This window comes from Aythya ferina (assembly GCF_964211825.1).
Source record: "Aythya ferina genome assembly, chromosome: 1".
Lineage (NCBI taxonomy): Eukaryota > Metazoa > Chordata > Aves > Anseriformes > Anatidae > Aythya > Aythya ferina.
The window spans coordinates 108553677-108568589 of NC_140296.1; the positions used below are offsets into that span (position 1 = coordinate 108553677).

At 36.3% G+C, this 14913-nt stretch overlaps 1 protein-coding gene and 1 long non-coding RNA gene across 4 annotated transcripts in view; both read left to right on the forward strand.

Moving 5' to 3' along the window:
• Positions 1–14913, forward strand: part of CADM2 (cell adhesion molecule 2) — a 679737-nt gene that overhangs the window by 29894 nt on the left and 634930 nt on the right. The gene's annotated exons all lie outside the window — the stretch shown is intronic.
• LOC311441124 overlaps positions 11863–14913 on the forward strand; it is a 97405-nt gene continuing 94354 nt past the window's right edge. The window contains exon 1 of the long non-coding RNA XR_014695806.1: positions 11863–11954. This is a non-coding gene — a long non-coding RNA (uncharacterized lncRNA). The remainder of the gene's footprint in view (positions 11955–14913) is intronic.

The following is a 14913-nucleotide window of genomic DNA, read 5'->3' on the forward strand; positions in this document are numbered from 1 at the left end:
AAGACTCCTGTCAGAGCAGTCTTTCAAGGTAATAAACTAAAGGGCATATTCCAGTAACAAACATAAGAAATTCTCAGCTCAACTTCAAACTCTGTAATCCAAGATACTCTGTCAAATTTTGTCGATAAAATGAAAATACCACGGTTCACTCCAACGTCATTTTCATTTTCTCAAAATGCAGATGCTCTGTTTGGCATACTGACATGTTGACTTCTATTTTTCTATTATTGGACATGTATTCTGACATGGTTGTAAGATAAACAGGGTTCATTACACTGCCATCTATTTAAGTTTGCGTAGTGCTGTTGCTAATGGTATTTTATTCTACTGATAATATTTCACCTTAATGAGTGTGTTTTTAACAAGGTTCAGGACTTCTTGGATTAAGTATATGCCTCCATCTCAACATTTCACAGAAAGAAAAAAAAGAATATAAATAACATATTTACCCTTTTAAGCATTTCTAGACTTTCTCAAAATATTTGTTTCATCAACCTGGAACTATTTGAAAGTGTTGAGAATTTGATGAAGGGGGAGTTAATTTTTTTTTTCCAGTTTTTTTCCAGTTTTTTTTTTTTTCTGTGGTGGCTATAACATGTGAGAATTATGTTAATGTCAACGTTAACTATGTACACTGAGCTACAGTGTGCATAAGGTTCATCTCTACTCAACGGGCAAGTAGGCTTTTCTAGACTTGAAATGCCTGAGAAAAAAGGTATTCATGTATTTGCTTTTACACCAGAAGCGTGTATGCAATCAAGAAGCAGTGTCATAACTTCTCCTTACATGGGCCACATGTTCATTAAGTTTGGTTCTTGCATAATCTTTTGTCCCCAGGGATAAATTTGTATATTTCAGAAGTATTTTTAAAAGTTCATTCTCCAAAACTTGCCCAAAGATGAGTGTTTATTTTCTGAATATGGGAGAGGGAGACATAACTGAAGGGAGAGAACACAGTCAAACTGAAACTGGCGAGTGAGGTTTCCAGTGAGCTCAAAGAACTGAAAAGTGGTTAGATGCAATCAGCTTGTATGGTGGTTTTACCTTTCTGGGCAGCTGAACTCTACCATATCCACTCTCTTGCTCCCCTTCCTCAAAATAAGAGTGGAAGAAAAGTATGATGGAAACAAAAAGGCTCGTGGGTTGAATCACAGAATTGTCTAGGTTGGAAGAGACCTCCAAGATCATCGAGTCCAACCTCTGACCTAACACTAACAAGTCCTCCACTAAACCATATCCCTAAGCTCTACATCTAAACGTCTTTTAAAGACCTCCAGGGATGGTGACTCCACCACTTCCCTGGGCAGCCCATTCCAATGCCTGACAACCCTTTCGGTAAAGAAGTTCTTCCTAACGTCTAACCTAAAACTCCCCTGGTGCAACTTTAGCCCATGCCTGGTGACTTGTCCTGTCACCAGGCAGGTGGGAGAACAGACCAACCCCCACCTCAGTACAGCCTCCTTTAAGGTATCTGTAGAGAGCAATAAGGTCACCCCTGAGCCTCCTCTTCTCCAGGCTGAACAAGCCCAGCTCCCTCAGCCGCTCCTCATAAGACTTGTTCTCCAGACCCCTCACCAGCTTCATTGCCCTTCTCTGGACTCTATCAAGCACCTCGATGTCCTTCTTGTAGTGAGGAGCCCAAACCTGAACATACTACTCAAGGTGCAGCCTCACTAGAGTTAGGTACAGGGGGGGGACAATGACTTCCCTAGCCCTGCTGGCCACACTGCTTCTTATACAAGCCAGGATGCTGTTGGCATTCTTGGCCACCTGAGCACACTGCTGGTTGAGATAAAGATAATTTAATTAAAGGGAAAATAAAGGGGAAAAAAGCAAAGGCTTCGCAAAGGCAAAAAGGAAAAAAAAAACTAAACCAATTACTCTCTGCTTCCCATCAATGAGTGTTATTTAGCCACATCCTGAGAAGCAGGGCCTTACTATGCCTAGCAGTTGTTTAGGAGGACAAACATCTTCAAAATGAGAGTCCCCCTTCCTTCCCCTTTCCTACCTTTTATTACTGAGTGTGATATCATGTGGTAGAGAATATCCCTTTGGGTGGTTCAGGTCAGCTGCCCTGGCCATGTCACCTCTTGCCCACCCCCAACCATCTGGCCCTCGGAGGTTTGGAGGGAGTCTTGGTGCTGTGTCAGCACTGCTCTAGCAACAGACAAAATGCTGGTGTGATACCAATGCTGTTCTAGCTGTACAGCCCTGGATGGGTTACTGCAGGGAATGTGTATTGCACATTCCCTGCCAGACCCAGCACAGCTTGATAAAAGGGCAACCACATATGAGAGTTGCATAGCTGCTGAAATTGTATAGGAGAGGTTTTCTTCCCCTTCCTCTGGAAATCAGGATGATTATCAGAAATAAGAAAATACTATGTATTTTGGATTCTTGTCTTTTAAAACAATTTACAAGTTCAGGAAAAAGGAATAATTTACAAATAAGCACTGATGTTTCATACGTAGGTTTTTAGTTGGCTACTTACAGTGTTTATTCTCAGAGTTATATTTTCAAACTTGTGCAAAATTTATTTTACTGGGATACTCTGTGTCTAAAGTTGATGTGTGAAAAATTGTCTCATAAAACCCAAAAGTAAACCTGTTAGTTCACTCTCAGTACTGTATGTCTTCTGTATAGTTTGTACTACTGTAAGTTTTTGCTGTATATGTAAGCCAATCTTGAACCTGTCAGCTACACCACTAGGCATTCATCTGATCTGCTGCTTGTTCTGTGATAATAGATATCACTGCAAGTCATTCTAAGGATTAATACTGACGTGGTTATGGATTGTCATAATAGTCTATTTTAGCAGTTTTTGAGACTTATCTGTGGACACTTGTGCTACTTATCTTGCTAGCAACTTAAAGTTTGAGCTATTTTAACTGTTTATTCTCACTGGGAACAAAAATGGATTAGATTACTTTCTTTTCAAATCTCAAATACAAATAAAATACAATGTAAATGTAGTTGTAGCTAGGAGAAACAGTGATAGCTTGTGGTGTTTTATTTAGATTTCAGCAAAATAAAATTGAAACTTTCTTTTTCCTTTGGTAGACAATTATGTGTTGATCTTGGTAACCGAATTTCCTGTACTCTTTCCCCTGAGACTCCTTATCAGCTGTAAAATATTTATTCTTTTAAAATAGACATTCTTAATGAAGTGGTAGTTGGCTTTTCCATACCTTACCAGCACTTTTCCCTTTATACTTAATGAAAATAATGTATGTTACAAGAAAAAGGAGAAAGAGCTTACTGGATACTTTTGTGATGCAGCTCCTTCCTGTCTTATCCTGAACTATTTTAGCTGGTTTATGTATGGTCTTTTAGCTGCCTCAAACTTTTATGGCCCATCTATTGGACATAAAGAAGCTAGCATATTTTGTTGGGTTATAGGAGCTTTCTATTACCTGATTCAGTGGCAGTTCAAAGCAGAGTCTGTTACTAGATAGTGATTAAGGAGGTATTGGGGAGGCATTGGGGAGGCAAGGACAATCCCCAGACATGGACTGTATATCTCGAAACAAGACACTGGAACTCATGATAAGGAAGCAGCAGACGGACAGAGAAACAAACGTAAGGACTATAAATCTCAAAACTGGACATTGGAATTCATTATAAAGATACAACAAACGGAAGAATTAGCAACAACCAGCTCTTGCAATTAAGAAACCTGCCAATTCAGCAAATTCCTGACCAAAGGTGAAAAGTACACTGTGAGGAAGACTCGGGGTCTTCCTCCCAAAGACCCCTGCCCACGTCCCAAAGACCCCTGCCCACAATTCTTGGAAGGCTCTACGCAGGCGCAAGGTGCCAAAAGGCTAATTAGCATAAGAAGCGAGGGAAGGCGGGGATAGGTAATGCATATGTATAGGTGCTTGTAGAATATTGATAGATTGATTGTATAAATTCAAGACTGCTTTCCGCTTTAGGTATGCACGATAGGTGGAGAGATCCCCCGTGCATCCAGCGCTGCAATAAAGAATATACCACTTAAAGGAATTTCGGCTTCGATCTTTGAATCAATAGTGAGGATGTTGCATGCAAGGAGCAGACTTGTACAGCATTGTAGATGTTTTTTGTAATACAGTGGATACTGGGGAGTAGGGAACTTTTGTGTCACGTCTGAGAAAATGAAAGAAGTCTCAGTGGAGTCTCATCCTTTCTTTCAGTTTCCTGGACTTCAAACTTCAAACAAAAACAAAAACAAACAAACAAACAAACAAAAAAAACCCTCCTAAATTCTGCTGTCCAAAATCTCCAAATCAGCCATTTGCATGTGTACTCACAGATAATTATTTCCTAAAGGTTCTGTATAGAAATAAGTGAAGGTACTTTATCCAGTTTCGGGACATCAGGATTCAGCAGGTCAGTAATTTTTATGAAGTTGAGGTTTTAGCTGTTGCTTACTGATGTAATAAATTGCACAGATTATCTTTTTGAGATGTAGCTGCAGCTGACAGGTACTCTGAACCTGGGTGTGCATGTTCTCTACATGCTGAGTCTTGCATAAAAGGTGTTCTGACACTGCAAGTGACAACGCTTCATCTGCTGCATCTTTTGTCATCTCCATGTGCTAGCATATTATTGTACTGTAGTGTGAGGCCTGGAGAGGTTTTTTTTTAATGAAATAGTCTGATTTTGATGTTGCTGTTGAATTTGATGAAGAGTATTTACTCAGTTCGAAAGCTCTCAAATTATTTTTGTTGAGAATAATAGCTTTATTCACAGTAAAATTACTACAACAGTAATTTTATGTAAAAAGATACTCTATGTTCAGAATAGTGAATGTGATTATACAGGTAAAATATTTTGGTTGCTTATTAATTATTACAGACAGGGGTGATGGAAACAAATGGCTGTTATTGATCTGCACTGAAAAAATAATTGAGTGGGGAACATGCTTTAAGTTGAGAGAACAGGAATTCAATATTTAAGGTATGGTTATAAGCAATCTGTTGTAGTTCCTAGGGTTCTAGGATGTGACTTTGAGATGTTTATCATTTGTTTGCCTGTGTCTGTACCTGTATTTGGTATATTCTTTGTCAACTTTCTCTATTTAGAAGTAGTAAAATAAATATATATATATATTTTTGTAACCGTATGCAAGTTATGTTTAGTGTGTAACATGTTGGGGCGCAGCAAATTGTGGCTTTTAGGAGCTGCTAAGCTATTTAACTCAAATGCTCAGTCCACTCAGGAATCTCTAAGTAGACCACATCACTTTACATTATTTGCAGACTCACACTTTTTTTTTTTTTTTTTTTTTTTTTTTTATGTAGCTATAGACTTGGGGCAACTGGAGAACCTAAAAAATTGTTGGACCTACAAGTTTTTCTTCATTCTTTTGCCATGATTCCACCCACTGGAATCATGTTAATAGTTTCACTGCATGTGTGAAGTTAGCTTACATCTTCAAGGACAGGTTTAAATCCAAAATTATGACATACCCTTAACTATGCATTTCTCTTTGTTCTCCATATAGATGTATGTGCACGGAAAGAGCTCAGCGAATATTCACTGAGAACAGTGGGATGTTTCTAGTGAACAATGACAGCACCTGCCTGTTGTGTTGTCTACTCCTTCAGATGTCCATTTAAAACACTGGGTTTCTGCTTTGATGCTTGTGTTTATCTGCAATTTCATTTCACAAATGGTTCCCAAACAAAAATAAAACCCACTTTACTTTTGAAAGCTCCCTTGGGGCACCTCTCATTTTCAACATTAAAATCAGTGGCAGGATCTTTCCAGGATACCGTCCTGGTCCACTCTGCCTAGGGGCAGCTCCACAAGGAGCTGTGGACCCTGTGCCACGTTTTCCCCCAGCTGCCCAGGAGCCCTGAACTTCACCAAGTCCTCAAGTGGAGGCTGTGACAAAGGGGAGCTGGAGTATGCAGGCTGCTGTCATTGCCAGCTTCCGCTGCTCGCCAGGCATGTCTCTGGAGTTACTGTGCTAAAGGTTAATGTTTGGACAGTTGTATACAAGGAAATGATTTAATTCACAAAGGAAATAATCAAAATCACAGTAACAATAATCAAAGTAACATTAAAATTGAAGCTTTAAGTTTACTTAGTAATTTCTGTCAGTTCACAATCTGTATTTAGATTAGGGGGATATAGGAGGGGTAACACTAAAGTGAAAAGTTAACAAGAAAGAAGAACTTATAATCAAGTTTAAATTTAAGCTCCTTTTTTTACATAGTTTTCTCATGGTGGTGTAGCCTGGTACGTTTAAAATAATGTTGTTACTTTTTGATACTTCTTTCTGGCTACATGCTCCCCCCCCCACTCCCCCCCCCAAGTATTTTATAAATATATATATATATATTTATCAAAAAAAAAAAAAAGTTTTTAAAAAGTATCTCTGTTTATTTTCCAAAAAGGTTTAAACTGGGCCTTCTGATGGTGTCTATTATATGGAACTGTTATGTATACATTATGGAACATATACCATAGGTGCCATGTATACCTGGGTAAAAAGACCAACCATATTTATCTGAAAAAACTTAGATCAGAATGTTATTTTGATTGAAGTATCATCATGGTTTGACTTGTATGAGTAAATTTTTCTAACCCTTTCAGACTGTCACCTCAGTAGCACTGAGAAAAATTTTAAACTAAATTTTCTAAAATAGGTCATGTTGATGGTATAAGTGAAAATTTAGGCTGTGTTCTGTATTTGCTACTGTCAAATTAATATATTTTTAATAGTGTATCCTTTTAACACCTTTCAAGATTCTGATACCAAACTGGCTATATAGTATTTTGAACTGCTTTCTCTCATTCAGTTCTGTTTTCAGTATTCCACTTAATTACTTATCTCAGACTAATAAACATTTTTGTTCTTACATCCTGAAAATATATTTTACTTTAATTGGTATGTCAGATTTCTCATAAGTACTCAGTAGCCTAGCAACTTAATTCCCTGGTAGTTTTTCTTACTTCATTATCATTGATTCTGCAATTTGACAAATCTTTTTTTTTTTTTTTTTTTTTTTTTTTTCTTTTTCCCTTGTCTGTTGCAATGCAAATCTCAACATGATTCTGTCTAATCTGCTATTTATTTCCTCAATAAAATGGAGAATATCCGGTTATAGGAATAGAACCTAGATTAGTCAAATCTGAAAACAGATGTAATGTGGATCTTCTTGCTGTGTTAATGGATTTCTATTCTTTGCCATTTTTTCAGATGAGGTAAATGTACCTTTTTGCCCTGAAAGATTCCTTGACCCTGAAAAACTGTTTAATAATCTTTAGTGCATGCAGAGTTATGTTACGCAGAATTGGCATTCAGACTGTGGAGATTAGCCTGAAAACTGTGTTTTCATCTCAGGAGGCATCTCTCTGTTCCTTGGGAGGAGAGCTGTTCAGTTGGGAAACTAAACGCACAGTGCTGTTATTTGTCTGTGTCTGATGGTATAGCAAAGAGGTCTGGGTATTTAAATAGGCCTGCTGGACTTTTAAAAATATATATTGAATAGTATTAATGCTTGGAAATGCCTACCGTTAAAGTGAAGTAGAAATTGTAATTTTCTTCTGGCCAGTCCCTTTATCAGAGTAGATCTTTGAAAGAAATTTGTTTATATTTTGGGGCCCTAAAGGTCTAGGCTGATGTTTGTTTTTCTTGAGATTAACATCAAGCTTGAAGAAAACAGAATTGCAGTGCTGTGTAGGTGGAATTATTTGAAAGTGTGCTGGGGTGGGGAATTAAAGGTTTTTTTTTTGTCTTTTTTTTTTTTTTTTTTTCCCTGTGAAATAATGTGGCTAATTAAACTGTGAGGTAAGGTTATAAAAATAAGTACAGTATATGCGTATTTAAATCTTTTGTTATTACAAACATTGGTGTAAATATAAATAGTCATGCACAGTACCTGGTTATTCAAGTGCTGACTAACCTGTGGATCAGCTTCAGGAGAGATTTATTTATTTAAGCTGTAGAAAACCTGTTTGGAAATGACGAGGTTGCAAAGTTATCCCTGGGGATAGTAAGAATGCCTATGATAGGTGATAGTCTTTGATAAATTTTATTAAAAAAATGTCTTTGTGAGAAAATTATCTTGTTTGAAAGAATTGCCTTAAATACATATTCTCTCTGTGTACCTGTTTTAGAGGCCATGAAGTCACAATACTGAAGTAATAAACTGGAGTTCTTTAGAATCACCGTAGTCAATGGGAGATGTGCAAAGAGTCCTAACCACACCTTCTGGCTACTACTGGGTGCTTGGAGTTCTTGGCAAAAGTACTAAAGCAGATTTAAATCTAATCTCACAAATCTGCCATGGAAAGAATAAGCCATCCCTTCAGCCTGAGCTCTGCAATTCCCTGTTCTGTGAATTTAGGAATACTACTGTAGTTTCCCTTCTCTCCCTCCCCACCTTCCCGAGATTCTGGATTTCATATCTTTGTGTGTAGTATTTCCTTCATCTTCTCCATTGATACATTGATTGCTTATGCAACAGTAAGCAAAAGTAAATTGTTTGAGTTGCCCCAATGGAAGACTACTTGCCAATCCCTTGTTCTGAGAGTTTGATGCTTAATGAGATAGAGATGCTTTTTTAAAACTCCTTTGCAAGTGGATTTCTTTCAGCTAAAGGAGGATTTTAAAATTTCTATTGATAGATGGGAAAACTCACTTCAAGAGAATTAAGAGGTACTTGTTTTGTGAAACACTCAGGTACTCTGCTATATTTGCCATTTTCTGAAAAGTGCTGTTATTCTTAATTTTGATTTTAGTTCCTTAAGATTTCTTTCATGTTACGCTTATTTGTGCCCAGGGGATCTGTTGGTGGTTCATTTTAACTCCCTATCAGCAATGCCGGTATTCAGAGTTGTGCTCCAGAACGGTGCTGACAGAGTCCACACTGCAGATCAAACAGTTCTTTGAAAAGATTCAGTCTTGGTATTTTTTTGGCTCTGGATACTGCAACTGCTGAAAATGCTGAATGTCTCTCTCTCTCTCTCTCTCTTTTTTTTTTTTTTTTTTTTTTTTTACGTGTTTCAAAGTTTAATACATTGCTCCTTGTTTATTAATGCATCTATGTATGTTTTGCTTGTGGCACGATTTTCTGTGGTTTTAAACATAGGACAATTTGGTTCAAAAATAAATTCTAATACTACTTAACATATTGCTTAGTTAATATTTTATAAAGGTTGAAAATTGAAACAGTTTACAGCTTTCTCAGCACAAAAACATTTCTGTATTCTGGAGGAGGGATGAAAATACCAGTGAGCTCAAAGTGCAGATACCTCCTAGCAGACATCTGTTGCTTATCTCCAGATAAAAGATTTTGCATCAATTAAAAAAAAAAAAAAGCCTCCTAGATCCAGTGACAACTCTCTGTTCCAAAATAAATCAGAAAGCTAGTTAAAATGTTCACGACTTTGCCAAAGAGTATTAAGAAAATATGTAGTTGATCATCTTCAATAAAGAATACAAGACATTCAAAAGAAAAAAATAATATTAATCAGGATATTTAATAGTACTAAATTGTTCCTTTCTCTAATGAAATTTAATGTAATGTATCAACATATTTTCCAGGCACAAATGAAGAAAAATAGAGATCTCGTTTATTTTAATCAATTTTTATTAATTCTTCCCTGATGCTCGTCATGTTTTCAGCATGGAACACAAACATGCAGAGCACGAGACAGTACGAAGGTCTGTCTCATTCATCTTTTTGCATAGAGCATGGCAGAGAGTCATTAACAGTGCATGCAGGTTTTATGGATAACCTGCTGTCTGTGTTTCCACCCAGGCCAGAAGGGCTTCTGCATACTGGTCCAAAAAGGTGCCAAGCTATTTCAACAGAGCATGTTATCATAGAAAGAGTAAATGAAGGTTCCTGTCTTCTGCCTCAATGTGGATGGGAAGGCAAAAATCCCAGCATTTTTCTTCTATGCAAAGAATTACTGATACCAGCCAGCCCAACTGTGTCTCATCAGATGCCCTGGGTGCTGGTTTCAGATGTGCATCTTTATTTCTAATGCACAGGAAATATGTTATCAAGGGTAAAATAGCTGATTTTAAGTGTTCGTGTTTTTTTTGTGTTTTGTTTTGTTTTCTAAATTTCCAATTTGGGGAAAAAAAAAATCTCCCATTTTTCTTTTCAGGATTTAAAAAAAAATTAACTGTAATTGAAGAATACTGGAAAATATCTCAATACTTAAAAAAAAAAAAAAAAAAAAAAAAGGAGATAGTTAGATCAGAAACTGCTGTCTGTACTTGATGCAGTTGCCTGTTTCACATTAGTAATAGCAATCAGTGGTTTAATGAACAGCAGTTGTACAGCAGGTGAGATGAAGGTGAAACACTGACGAGTTTCTAGATTTTTAAGGAGGTTTGCTCAGAGCTCTCTAAAAGTCTTCTAGTTTTTCAGCTAGGAGCTGGAATTCTTCAAACACCAGACGGGAAAGGTTTTAAGATTTTTCCTTGGACTTTATGCTCCAGGGAGTGTTCAGGCTTCCTGAAAGGAGGCATGGAAAGGCTGCCTATTGACCCAGGTAGCTGTGTAATTCCTGTCATTATTGAAGTCTGTTCTGAAGCTGCAGAGAAGGGAAACTAACCTTTCCTGGTAGTGTGCCTTAACCTTTTTCTTTTCATAAAAGTTCAACCAGTTTTGAGATATTCTGATAGTATTTAATGTTTTTCAGCATTCCATTAGGAAATAACTAACTTCATTTAGGAGTCATTATTGAAAACACAGCATTAAATAATTACATTACATTTACTTTTTCTGAAGGTAACTAACACATGCTGTAACTACAAAAAAAAACCAACAAAAACGTTCTGCAATGGATCACAATGATATTTCCTCTTCTTACAGAAAAGTAAAACCAGAACTTCTGTGCATTATTATCCATTCAGTCTTTGTTCCTAAACTCTGATATTTAAAAAATAATAATTGGAAAAATCTGAAGTTTTTTGTCACTATGTTTTAAGGTTTCTTAAGCAATTGTATTTTAGAAGCTATAAAAAAACAAGGCATTTCCGAAGATACATGTAAAAGCATAGCGGGAATGAAACCCAACTGAACACTCTCCTGTAGGTGTGTTTGAAAGACCTTGGAAAAAAAGAGGCTTCTAAGGATCTTCTCCACTATTTTTTTTCTTGTTTTTCCACCTCCGGTATTCTGAGTTTATTGGCAAATTGACATGAGGGAGAAGAGAACTGGAGTGCAGTAACAGAAAACCTAGTTTGGCAGAGGGAAATCATTCAGAAAGTATAATGTTAGGGATCTGCATAAGACAAATGAGGAATTTTAGTTTTTCATTATATTTCTTGCACTACACTTGCATGTTGGCTTCATTGACCAATAGCTTACTGTTGTAATTACTGTTTTCATAAAGCATGAATGGAAAGTCACTATCATAAACCCTGCTTAGTGCTACTTCTCCTCTACATCACCTTTTTTGAGAAGTCAGACATGGTTATGATGTTTCACTACATGATAATATTGGAGTTATTGAGCATGTGAGTAAATAGCTTTCTTGGCAGAAGAAAGCCAGCAGGAAACTATGGATATATTTTTGGTTCAGCATGCTGACTATTTTTTTTTTTTTTTTTTTTTTTTTTTTTTCCTTTACTGGGTAAGAAACTGAAGCCCAGATTAACAAAACAACATAGACATAGGTATCTAAAGGATGATCTTCAGTTACTTGTCTAGGAGTCTATCTGTGACAGAAAATCAGCGCATACAAAGTAAACTTGTAAGAGATTTTTTCTGTACATGAAAAGGACCACCACCTGAATATCTTGGCATCTCTTTCCTGCCTTGTCAGAGAACAGACTCTCACTTAAGTCTTTGGGGGCTGATTGATAGATGTCACCTGTCTCGGGTAATTGCTTTAACCAGAGGCCTTGGAGAATACTGCTTCATGAATTCCCTCTCTAGACCATCTGGTTATGAACGTTTTCCTACACAATATTACAGTTCTGATAGGAAGAGCGTGAAGTAAGTTAACTTTTCAAGCTTTGCTAGCAAGTGAAATATTTCATTGAGTGAGATGGAGTGAAGTGGGTTAAAACTCTTGGGGGGCTGGGTAGCAAGTCTGTTCCACCTCCTCGTCTTTTTTGAGTTAGTAATCAAAACACTGTAAACATGGGATGTTGTGCATTCTGCTTAAATTGTAGTGGATCATCAGTATCTTGATCCGTTTTGCTTTCACTGGTGCTCTTGTGGAAAACAAGAATGTTCCTTATTTTTCATTTCTAGGGATGCAAATTTCAGACTTGATCTGAGGGTGTTATCTTAAGATTCTTAAACTTATGAAATGTGGAATAAAAGTGTGGAAAGAAGTGAAGTACTCTGTTGTTCAACTTGTGTGTGTGTATATATATGTATTATTATTTTTTGTCCCTGAGCGTGCCTCCTCTGCTCTTAAATTGCTCTTTCTGTAAATATTATATGCAAACTAGACCCTTACTGTTGACTTGTGTTCCACTCTCCTAATCAATCCAGTGTAAATGCTGAGTATCATTGTTCTGAAGTACCATAGTTTATCTGATTCTGTTGCTTAAAGATGGCTTCTGTAATAATTTTACTTTTTTATTGAAAATGAAAAGCTTTTCATAGTTTCTTAATTTTTGGCCTATCTTCATAGTTTTCTCAAAATTATATAGCCTCCAGATTTGTTTGCTTTTGTTTGTTTCTGCAAAAGCTAATACCTGCCAAGTGAAGTGTTATGATTATTCTAGCAGTGATGAGTAAAGAATTGGCTCGGTTTGATGTAAGCCTTATGCAATATTAGTACAATGAAAGAAATAAGAGAAAAAAGTAATGATAATATTGGCAGACCTGAATCACATTTTAAAATTCAGTCCACAGGTAGGATGTGTTGTGAAAAACAAATTAATTCTGCATACAGCCTGGCCTAAGAGTATAATATTTTTCTCCTGACCACCAAAGTGAATGTTGCAGTCTGATGTTGCTGCATGATTAACTTATTTGAATATATTAGTGTTGATAAATTTCCTTATAGAGGTATTTTAATAGGTACTAGCAGCCTAACAAATGCAAAACAGTTCTAAGTGAGATTTCTGTTCTACGAAATTTTTCACGATTCCATGCCAGTATTTTGTACAGATTATCCACTTTGGTTTGGGCACGTGTTGGGTCTTCTGGAGTGGTGATTTAAAAACAAACAAAACCCAAAAACTAAAGCTTCCCTAGCCAAGGCATTTAGACAAAAGAAGTAGTCAGTGAGCTTCTGAACTAAACCCAAAGGGCTAATTCAAGGGTATTTTTATTATTTTTCTATATGTTTTCAGTGAACAGTGTTTAATTGGCAATATTTGTTTCAATTCAGATAATTTAAATTAATCTCATGTGTCATCTTAGGTATTCATATTGGTGACTCTCAGTAATTTACTCACATGGCTTTAGACTCCTATTTGTTTTATCATCTGTTTTCTGTAATTCCATTTGATGTTGATATACTCAAAAAACCTCAAACAGTAACTTTGTATCGCAGTTGGTTGATTAAAAATAAGTATGAATGAATACTCTGTCACTTTCTCACATCCTTAATTCACGTAACATTCTAAAACCATTCACTTTTAAATATTATTTTAATTAGTTTGAACTTGCAAAATGTGTGAAGTTTATGCAGCAATGTCTTCTTATATTAGAAATACTATATAATTATATTTTTTCAGACATGAAAAATGGATTAGTGCTGCATTTTATGTGATGACAAATTTTCTTGTTTGTTCTAATTTTATTGAATAGCATACTGTAGCTTCTTGGCACAACCTAGAATAACTCTATTTAGCTATGCAAGTAGGAAATGTGCTTAATATCAGAAAAGGCCAGTATCCCATGTAAGCAATTAATTTATGTGAAAACAAAGTAAAACAACTATAAGAAGGATAAAATGGGGAAATTGGCTATCAGACACCAGTACACCAGTTTGTACTTGAGTTTGTCTGTTTAATTGAGATCAACAACAGTGCTTGAAATGAAGCTTCAGAGGGACTGCTGAGTGAGTGGTTTAGATACTTTCTCTTTTGGGAATGCTAGTATATCCCTCACTGTAACTTGCTGTTGACAGAAGTGTGGTAGGAGATGGAAGACATCAGATAAAATGTATTTTATTTTATTTTATTATTGCTGAGGAATCAGATTAGAGAGCTAGCCAAACTTTTTTTTTGTCCTATGGGAAACTTGTTTTTATTTCTTCCATTCCAGATGAAAATGGAAAATGCCCAAGAGATAAATTCTCAATAGAAAATATATTTCAGGTCTGTCAAAAAACTTCGCTTTGCTAAGTACGCCCTCCTGATACATTGTTCATAACTTGTATTAAAAACTAATAGTCACGTAGGTTACTACTTGATACAGTTGGCTTGCAAGCCAGAATTCTTACTGATGATTCCTTGGTTCATGTAAGTTGGCAGATGGAGTCAACTCATAGTCTTGCCTAACTCCAGACAATTAGGAAACAGTAAGTTAGGAAACAACCAACCCTACCACCATACTGGGCTTTACTGAACGAACTCCATTTCATGTAGTTTTCCTAAGCTGATCTTGCTAATAAGTGAAAAGAAGAGTTTTAGAAGAAAGAGAACACGTATTAATCAACTTCCTGACTTAGCTGTTAGAATTGCTGTTCTGGAGCTGCCTTTTAGTGCTCAAGATAATATCTAGTTATTTGCTTTTGTTCCTGCTTTTTGCCAGTGAGCGCTATGCTTTTTTGTAGCATATATTTAGTTCATAATGTTTTTTATGTTGCATAAAATATTAAATGCACTGTTCAAACAGTATAGATAACTTTCCATGCCTTTGTACTTTATTCATAATGCCAGAGGATTCTCTTGTAAGTCACTTAATTCAGTGTTTTTACTCTTCAACGGGAAGGCTTGCTCAGCTTTCAAATCAGATTGTTGTATGAGGTGGTGAAAAGCTTTCCAGA